At 37.7% G+C, this 8,596-nt stretch overlaps 1 pseudogene; it reads left to right on the top strand.

The window, feature by feature from the left end:
• The first annotated feature begins 210 nt into the window (after positions 1-210).
• On the top strand, positions 211-2,549 carry LOC108312013 (annotated as a pseudogene).
• The last annotated feature ends 6,047 nt before the right edge of the window (positions 2,550-8,596 follow it).

The following is an 8,596-nucleotide window of genomic DNA, read 5'->3' as shown; positions in this document are numbered from 1 at the left end:
AAAGTTGCTATAAGAATAAAAGAGAATAACAAGCTGAGTAACATTCCTACAAACAGCAGAAGCATGCCAGAAAGTACCCATAAAACAGATAGAAACTGTAATGTTTTTAAAACTAGTAATTGCACAGTAATGGCAGTGCTGTGAGCAGGGGGACATGAGCTCACAGCTGCTGCCGCTGCCTCCCCCCACCTTCCTCACCAGGCTGTCCTTCACTCCTTTGGGCTGCCTCCCCCTCACCTTATTTCCTGCCCCTTGCCTCGCTTCTGCAGAAGATTTCAACACTACACGTGCACAATGGCACAATGTCTTTGAAACCAAGAGTATTGTAGATTTTAATGAAACATGGAACAAACTTTTGACGACAACAAAAGCTGTGGTCATGTTGGAATACGTCAAAAGAGCAGCACAGAACAACCTCTTCTCAGGGATCTATGCTTTAAGTGTGTCCGTCCCATCCTGAACCCCTTGGAGAAAGACTTTATATAGAAACTAAGATTTTTTTGGAAAGTCACATTTGGCATTTGCACAAGAGAGTTCTGGAGTCAGAAGAACAAGTACTTGTTATGTATCATAGGTACTGGGAAGAATGTAGCAAGGGCACAGACTCTCTGGACTGCTGACATAGGTGTCTCAACACCCAGTTTATTTAAAAGAATAAATTAACAGAAGCGAACCTTCAGTATGGCTATGGTGGTGTAGATATGAATGACCACTTATGGAAACAGGAGAGCATTGGGTATGTGGAGAAAATTGATGATTGAACCACTTTAGGCCATCCTTATCTGAATGCCGCTCTGAGGAATAAAAAATGATTGTGGGGGAGAAGACCCAAACCAGAAAGTAATCCATGGGGTTATTAACTCCTTTGTCCATGTTGAACAGTATAAGAAAAAATTCCCTTAAAGTTTTATCAGGAAATCTTTGAGTCTCCCTTTCTGACTGAAACAGGAGAATATTACAAACAAGAAGCTTCAAATTTATTACAAGGCTCAAGCTGCTCACAGTATATGGAAAAGGTTCTAGGTAGATTAAAAGATGAAGAAATTCGATGTTGAAAATAACTATATCCAAGTCCATATACTAAAGTGATTCATGAATGTCAACAATGAATGGTAGCAGACCTCTTACAACTTTTACATGCAGAATGTCATATCATTCGACAAGAGAAAAAAAATGACATGGCAAATATATACATCTTACCCTGTGCTATGCCCACATATGACTTAGGAGCTGCAAAGCTATATCATTGATGAGGACTTCATATGACTCAGGAGCTGCAGAACCATATCCTTGATGAGGGCCTTCAAGCAAGCAGCAAACTTACTCAGGAAAACGTGTCAACACTGCGGAGTCAGTTTTGGAAGTGCATGGTAAATTTATTCAACTTATCAACACTATTTTGAATGGTGATCAGCACTTTGAGTGTGTTGGATAAGGTGCTTACGTCAGTTGTAAATTACAGAGCCTAAGTCTGTTTGCCAAGCACCTGAACTGCTTGCTAAGTCTGTGACAGCTTACTGAAGAAGATGGCGAAAGGGATGACAGAGAATAAAGTGGAAGACAGGCTCACAAGCTTCACCACGGTGTTCAGATTCATTGATGACAAGGACAGCTTTCAAAAGTTCTACTCAAGACTGCTGGCAAAACATTTAATTCATGGGTTATCCTTGTCTGTGGACTCTGAGGAAGCCATGATCAACAAACTAAAGCAAGCCTGTGGTTATGAGTTTACCAGCAAGCTACATCAGACATATACAGTTATGAGTGTCAGTACTGATCTCAACGATAAGTTCAACAATTTTATCAAAAACCAAGACACAGTAATAGATTTGGGAATTTTCAAAATATATGTTCTACAGGCTGTTGTGTGGCCCCTTACTCAGGCTCCTGCATCTACATTTGCAATTCCCCAGGAATTAAAGAAAACTGTACAAATGTTTGAATTACTTTATAGCCAAAATTTCAGTGGAAGGAAACTTACATGGTTACATTATCTCTGTACAGATGAAGTTAAAATGAACTATTTGGGCAAAGTATATGTAGCCATGGTTACAATATACCCAAGTGGCAGTTCTTGCCTTTCACAACAGTGAAACTGTCAGTTATAAAGAGCTTCAAGACAGCACTCAGATGAATGAAAAGGAACTGACAAAAACAATCAAATCATTACTTGATGTGAAAATGATTAACCATGATTCAAAAAAGGAAGATATTGGTGCAGAATCTTCATTTTTATTAAATATGAACTTCAGCAGTAAAAGAACAAAGTCTAAAATGGCTACATCAATGCAGAAACATACCATAAGAAATGGAGCAGACTAGAAGTGCTGTCGATGAGGATCAGAAAATGTATCTCCAAGCTGCTCTAGTTCATATTATGAAAGCACGAAAAGTGCTTTGGTACGATACCTTTATTCAAGAGGTGATCAACAGTCAAGAGCTAGGTTTGATCCCAGTATCAGCATGATTAAGAAGTGTATTGAAGTTCTGATAGACAGTATATCAAATGCAGCTAGGCATTGGCAGATGAATACAGCTATGCTGTGTGATGTTGCTGTCCTCCAGCGTGGTGTGAGAAGATCATTGCCATCATCATTTGGTGTGTTCCTGTGGGAAAAAGCAGGCCTGTGTCTCCATAATTTGGTCATTTGGCAACCCCTGTTTTCTGTTGTTTACAACCTCACCAGTGACATGTCCTGAGCATCAAAGAAAATGCCTAGAGATATTTCAAGCTTATGTCATGATGACATTTCTTAAAACTTCATTAAAAGAAGGAGCAAAGTGTTGCTGAAATGTGGAAATTCGGTTAGGTACCATGCTTTTTCTTCCTTTCACGTTTGCAGTTGGTGTGTGTGTGTGCGTGTGTGTGTCTGTGTGTGTGTGTGTGTGTGTGTGTTTTAATGCATCTTAAAGGACATAAAATTAAAAAAATTGTAATATGACAGAAAACCTAATAATTGTATGTATGTGAAAATGCCAAACATGATACTCTGCTTGTCAAATAAGAAGTAAATAAATAAAATTAAAAATTAAAAAATTTTAAGAATGATAAAACACAGGAAAGAGAAATTTAGTATTAGAAAACTCAGAAATAATGTAAGAAAGGAAGAATTAGAAATATAAAAAAGAAAAAAATTATGAAAAATATATAAACTAGGCTGCTGGATTTGTGGTTCACACCTGTAATCTCAGCACTTTGTAAGGCTGAGGCAAAGGATTGCTTGAGGCCAGGAGTTTGAGACCAGCCTGGGCAACATGGTAAAATCCTGTCTCTATTAAAAAAAAATTAAAAGTGAATAAATAAACTAAAGGGAACATATATTCTGTTCATTGAAAAGGCCTTATGGTATTCTGCTGATGGCAATAGCTGTTCCAAACAGCCTGCCACTGCCATCATGCTGGCTGCAGTAGGGAGGAATGGCCAGGGCTACTCACCACATGGAGCTGGTGGGAGCTGGTGACAAGCGGGAGCCCTACTCCTTTTGAATTGGGTGGCAGGCCCCTGGGTGCCACTGCAGCCATGAAAACCACAGCTGCAGACCCAGGGCTTCTGCTCTGCAGAGCAGGTGGGAGTCCTACCACCCCTGCCAGCCCAGCCACAGGTGTGGCTGCAGCCACCCAAACTGCAGCTGCAGACTTGGGCATTCCTGCACTCTGAGGGGCCCAGGAAGGGCCCCCATGACCTCACAGGCTCAGAAGTACCTGTTCCCACTGCCTGGCTTCTCCCTGATGTTGGCACCCACTCTGACCTGGGAGCAAAATTGAGGCCGAGCCCAGGAGCAGAAGCAGGAGGCAGACAGACTACTGGGTTGAAGGGGATCGGTCCCCAGTAAGGTCCCACCTTTAGGCCAGGAAGGTCTGAAGGCTGGGGGCTGGGCTACCAGTCACACCCATTGAAGTGAGACCTTGTGGTGCCTTTTCTGGTCCCATGGCCTCCCAAGGACCAACTGGCATACATTTCCTCCCACCTGAGGCCCATGAAAGCCCCTGGCTCAGCATATATATATATATATGTATATGTGTGTGTATGTGTGTGTGTGTATATATATATATATGTATATGTGTGTGTATGTGTGTGTGTGTGTATATATATATATATGTGTGTGTGTGTATGCATATATATACACATATATGTTCATATACATATACACACATATGTATATGTATATATATGTGTGTATGTGTATATATGAATATGTTCATATATATATATATATGAACAAGACAGCATTTATCACAATGGCTGATTCCAGGTTTGAGTTAGGAAATCTACAAGATGAGCTAAGAGTATCTCATCATGAAAGGAAAGCAAGGAGGCAAGGGTGCGATCTAAAATTACTAGGGTTGTTATGGACTGAATTGTGTCTCCCTAAAATTCCTATGTTAAAGGTCTAACCCCCAAGGTAAGTGTCTTTGGGGATAAGGCTTTAAGGAGGCAATTTAGGTTAAATGAGGTAATAAGGGTAGGCCTTAATCTGATGGGACAAGTGTCCTTATCAGTAGAGGAAAAGACACAGAGATCTCTTTCTCTCTTCATGCATACACAGACGAAAGGCTAAATGAAGACAGTGAGAAAACAACCCTCTGCAAGCCAAGAAGAGAGACCTTACCAAAGCCTACACTGTCAACACCTTGACCTTGGACTTTCAGCCTCCAGAATTATGGAGAAATAAATTCTGTTGTTTAAGCCACCTCATCTGTGATCTCTTGTTGTTGTAACCCAGGCTAACACAAGGATCAGCTAATAAAGACTCAGGAACCAGTGTGAGGAGGCTCTCATTAGCCAAAGATAATATCATTTGGATACTGATAAGGATAATTACCACAATTAATTGAAACATTACACATAGGTTTTATTCCATGCATTCATATTTATTCTAAAAATGTAGTTTAAAAACTCATTGGAACCTTTGAAGGGTATTAAGGAATCAACTCATTATTTTGAAAATTTGCTAATTTAAGATAAGAATTAATTATTTCTTGCCTATCCTATATCCCAGAGTAACTAAATAGTTGGTAAATTTTCCCTTTATAGGTATATTCCAGCTAATAAGTGATGAAAATGATAGAATATGAATATCAGCTCTTGGTAACTGCCAGTGAATTAATGGGTCTATGTAATGATCATCAATAACTGATAATGTCAGAGATAGACCTCATGACTTTGGTGAGAATATACACAGCACCGATGAAGTAATGTTTCCGAAAACATCTAGGTTTAGTCTGGTCCAGCGTTTAGATCTACCTGCAAATTTAGATGAAATATAAGAATCAGAGGAAAATGTTAAATGCTATCATTACAAAACACACACACACACACACACACACACACACACACACACACACACACAAACACACACATGAAGAAAAAGAGGACAAGCCTACAAATCAGAAGAGACTTAAAAGATGTATCAGCCAATCAAAATGTATGAACCTTATTTGGCTTCCAGTTCAACTAAACAAATTGTAAAAATGTGAATATTAATAAGACAGTTGGGAAAATGGGGACGATAGATATTTGATGATTTTAACAAATGCTTTCCTCCTAAGACCGGGAATATGCATGGGAAGTAGATTCAGTCTCACCATTTCTATTTAATATTTTACTAGAAGTTCTTGTTCTGTGATAGAACAAGATCAAAGAATAGAAGACATTCCAATTGGAAAGAAAGAAGCAATATTGTCTCTATATGTATTTGATGTGATCGTGTACGTAAAATCTACAAAAAAAATCTATGGACTCTACAAAAAACTAAATTAATAAATGATTTAGCATGATTGCAGGATTTGAGAACAATATACACAAATTGTATTTTCATATGCTTGCAATGAACCAAGAGAAGTTGAATTTTAAAATAAGATCATTTATAATATCATAAATATGAATTACTTGGCATACATCTCACAACAAACGTGCAAGACCTCTATACTTAAAACTATCAAATGATGTCAGGAATTAAAGAAAACATTATTAAATGAATATATATAGCATGTGCATATATAAGAAGATTCTTTTGTATCAATGTCAATTATCTCCACAATATTTTATAGATTCAAAGTAATTCCAATCAAAATCCAAGCAGAACTTTTTTAAAAAAAATGACAGGCTTATTTTAATATATATGTGGAAATGCAAAGGGTACAGAATAGCCAAAACAAAATTGAAAGACAGGAATAAAATTAGGAGGCTTGTACTACGTGACTTCAAGTCTTATTATAAGGATACAATAATGAAGATAATGTAACACTGGCATCAGGACAGACAAATAGGTCAATGGAACAAACAGGAAATTTATGAAAGACACTACATGTATGATTAATTTTTAACAAAAGTACAAAAACAATTTAGTATAAAATGTCTAGTTTTTAAAATGGTAAAGTAATTCAAGATTAATATGCAAAAATTTATTTTGACCTAGACTTTTCATAATGTACAAAAATTAACTCAAATGGAATATAGAAATTCTATCTGATTAAAAAAAACTTAGTATCCAGAGTATATTTTAAAACTCTTGACAACTTAATGAGAAAAATAAAAAAATTAAAGGAAAATGGGCAAATGATTTAACAGACAATTCTTCAAAGAAGAAATACTGATGTCAATTAAGCTCACAAAAGGTGATTGACTTTATTAGTCATTTGGGAATAATGCATATGTTCATTATGTTGACTATAGAGATGATTTTATTGACTCTATTTTGTTGGCTATGGAGATACATAGGCAATAATTAGGAGATTTATAGATTAAATGCTATTTTTGAAGAAAAAAATTTGCAAATCAATGACCTTATTTTCTGCCTTCAGAAGCTAGAAAAAGTAATACCCAAAAATAAGTGTGTGTGTTTCAGTGTATGTACCTATATATCTATAGCTATCTACCTACTTAAAAATTATGTGCTTTAATCATATAATTGTTTACTAATTATAACTGGATAGTATGGAAAAGGGAATAACTGTCACATACTGCAGCCCGTAACCTGTTTACTAGTCACAAAAATCCTTTGAAGTCATTTGCTTTTCACTGTCATACTTTTATTTAAAAGAAAGTAGTTTTTTACTTTTTAACCTGGAGGGAAATATCTTAGCTTATAGTCTAGTTTTATTCTGTGAGTTAAATGGCTCTGAAGCAACTTCATTTTAATTAAGTAACTGATATTTCTTGAACACCTATAATTTATTATGAGGGGGATTCCCAAGATGTGTCAGACTTGTCTCTCACTGTAAGCTTTAGTGTCTGAGCAAACAAGACAATAAACAAGTGTTTTGAAACTGCAAAGCAGTGATGCTCAGGCCAAACTAGTGGTGGAGCAATAATATCTTTTTGAGCTCAGGAAAAGTGAGAATCTGGCTTTAGACTAAAGCCTGAGGGAGAAGATGCGCCTGCAATAAGGCCTCACCTACTGGGTAGAATCTGGTTGGCTGGTAACATTCAGGTGAAAGGCAAGGCATTCATGGTAAGGGGACATGGAGAAGCTGGAACAGGCTAGTTGGCTGAAAAGAGGATTTCATGTTTGGGAATAACACATAAGTTGTCCAAGTGAATGGCTGAGTTATCTTTTCCACACTATTGTCAACACATACACATATATAGAGAGAGTGAGAGCGGGCTGCATGGGATGGGGGGGGCAGTAGGAGAGAGAAATGCCATCTTTTCAAGATATTCAGCCTGTTGATGAGTAATATTCTCACCAAACACATACTGTTAAAAGCAGTCACTGCATTCATTTGCTCATCTACATGTTCCTTCCAGTACTTTCTTGAAACCCAGTAACATAAGTCATTTTTGCCTCAATTCAGTGCTGCCTCACCTTCAAAAAACAACAACAAATCATTCCCTACTGTGCATTCCTCCTTTGTGCACAACTTGGAAGATTCTAACTTTTAGAAAAAAAATAGCATGTGTTTTAACCTCTTTCACTTCATTTTCCATTCAACTGCTATAGCGTTTGCCAGGCAGTGCTGCTCTGCAAGTGGACAGTTAATTGGCCCAGCAGCTTCCAAAGAAAATCAAGCTTGGATTTAAGCATGCAGGGGCCACCTTGCCAGCAAGAGAAGTCAGACATAGAGTGAGAAGATCCATTTAAAGTAGCATGCTTCTTTTTTTTTCTTTTTCTTTTTTTTTTTTGGTATGTATATTTTCAGGGAGAGTCTTTAGAGTAATAAACTGTGATGGAGTGAATTGTCTGTAAGGTAGAGATTTCCCAGAAGAGAACACAATCTGACGTTGATTTGTTGCAGCTCTCTCCACTCCCCTTCCTCATCATCCTCTGTTACTCCTGTTCTTCAAGACCATGGGTGTGAGGAAAGATCACTTGCTGTTGGACATTTGTAAAACTATTTAGTGGCTTCCATTCATCTTTGGATGCAGTCTAAATGGAACACAAGCTCTTGAAGGGCTGTGCCCATGCCCTGAGTACCAGCCTTCTCTTGTGTCTCTGTCCCAGGCTGCATTTGGCTCTAGAAATACTGGCTTTCTCTTTGTTCTTATTCTCCGACAAGAACATGCTGTTCTAACTGTGTAGAATGTTCTTTCTCCCCTTCCTATCCTACTTCTCTTGCCTCAATAACTCCTATTCATCTTTCGAGTCTCCATTTA

Source organism: Cebus imitator, unplaced genomic scaffold (genome assembly GCF_001604975.1).
Source record: "Cebus imitator isolate Cc_AM_T3 unplaced genomic scaffold, Cebus_imitator-1.0 Scaffold120, whole genome shotgun sequence".
NCBI lineage: Eukaryota > Metazoa > Chordata > Mammalia > Primates > Cebidae > Cebus > Cebus imitator.
This window is presented reverse-complemented; position numbering and strand designations above follow the sequence as displayed.